This window comes from Rhinopithecus bieti, unplaced genomic scaffold (assembly GCF_001698545.2).
Source record: "Rhinopithecus bieti isolate Rb0 unplaced genomic scaffold, ASM169854v2 scaffold_28907, whole genome shotgun sequence".
Lineage (NCBI taxonomy): Eukaryota > Metazoa > Chordata > Mammalia > Primates > Cercopithecidae > Rhinopithecus > Rhinopithecus bieti.
The window spans coordinates 66,859-68,714 of NW_016812528.1; the positions used below are offsets into that span (position 1 = coordinate 66,859).

Here is a 1,856-nt window from a genome sequence, read left to right on the forward strand (position 1 = left end):
AAATTGCAAATTGAATAATTGTCCAGGTTTTTTTTTATACCTTGCTAAATTAGTTCTTCTTTTAATCTAGTGATAGATACAGTGATGCCAGTGATGACAGCTTTTCAGAGCCAAGGATAGCTGAGTTGGAAATAAGCTGAAACGAATACATGACTGGGAATAATGGGGACTGCCTGTGAGGGTAAGATGGAATCTTCGAGGATTGTTCATTTCTCTCATGGACAAGCTGTATTCATCTTGGTATTGAGGAGGATATTATAGGACTTGCCTCACAGGATCTTGCTCCTTTGAGATGCTCCCATTTGACTGGCAGTTAGCAGGACAGGCATGACAGCCCATGGTGCTGTCCAGAGTTAGTGTTTGGGGAAAATGGAATGCACCTTGGACCAGGAAAAAAATATATAAGTACACCTATAAATGTATACGTGGGGGCTGTTGTGGTTACAGTTATAATAGTCTAGGTCAGGGGTTGACAGACTTTTTCTGTAAGGTCAGAGGGTAAATATCATAGGCTTATGAGCCATGCAGTTCCTGTGGCAAGTACTCAATTCTGCTGTTGTAGCAGGAAAGCAACCATAGACAGTATGTAAGTGAACAGGCATGGCTGTGTTCCAATCAAACTTTATTTACAAAAAGAGTTCGCTGATCCCTGGTCTAGGCCACTCATAGAAGAGCAGATTTCCTTGGATTTGTATAAAATGAAATGAAATGAAATAAAATAAAATAAAATAGTATTTGATTTCTTTGTAGGGAGATGCAAGAGACAGGCTTAGTGTCCAAGGGCAGCTTATTTTTCCATTGCTCTATTATGCACTATTAGAATACCAGCCTGGATAGCTTCAGTAAATTTATGCTCAGTGGCAGATAGTGCCTGGATTGCCCTAGGCATTATGGCAGGCCTTCACTTGTATAAGCTGTTCTTTAGCAGAGACAGCAGCTTTTGGAAGACTTGTAAAGCGTTCATTGCTTTCCTGTGAGATCTCTTCATGTTCATCAGGGAAGATGCAAAGCTGTGTCTATTTAGTTTTTCCTCAAACATGGAGATCTTTTGGAGCAAGTCAAAATGGTGCAGAGATTAGCTGGAGATATTGAAATACTTGTATTATTCCGTTCCTGGTGTTGCTAATATTTATATTCTTTTCTTTTAAGCATCTGAAATAATTGAAGGCAAGATGAAGGAACTATCTGAAGAAATCACTACACTCTTACAGAATCCCTCTGTTCTCCGGCAAACATGGGATGTAAAGCCTCCCAGGGAATCTCATAATACATACTTCTGTGAACCAGAACCAGAGGGGTAGTTTTCTTTTCCCTCCAGAGGCAGCCTTTGGTACTTAAAATATCTGTAGCTGATTAAATTTTTCCCAACAACCTCGCTGGGGAGAAAGTGTGTTCATATTTTGTCCAGTGGATCAGGATGTTAGGATGACGAGCAAGAGTCCAGGTCACTGTGCCTTTGCTGTGATGTATGGAAAGGATGGCAGGGAACATGCCGTAAGTAATTTTGAGTAAGAAAATGAGTCACTGTGTTACCTGGAACTCAGCCACAGATTTGTGTGTGGTCCAAGATCATTTCAGTTTCTCACCCTGTTTATTTCCTGGTAAAAGTAAAATTGAATAGGTCCAAGACACTTGGGGGTGTAATGCTTTGCCTCAGACACAAAATTTAAGGGGGTTCCAAAAAACTCAGGAATCAAGATCAGTAATACAGTTTGAGTATCCCTTATGTGAAATGCTTGGGGCTGGAAGTGTTTTGAATTTCAGATTTTGGAATATTTGCATACACATGAGATATCTTGGGAATGAGACTCAAGACTAAACATGAAATTCATTTATGCTTCATATACACCTTATAC

General features: G+C 39.9%; 1 long non-coding RNA gene across 1 annotated transcript; it reads left to right on the forward strand.

Moving 5' to 3' along the window:
• Positions 1–1,375, forward strand: LOC108545013 (uncharacterized). Its single transcript, XR_001890006.1, has 2 exons — positions 1–181; positions 1,150–1,375. It is a non-coding gene; the product is annotated as an uncharacterized LOC108545013 (long non-coding RNA).
• The last annotated feature ends 481 nt before the right edge of the window (positions 1,376–1,856 follow it).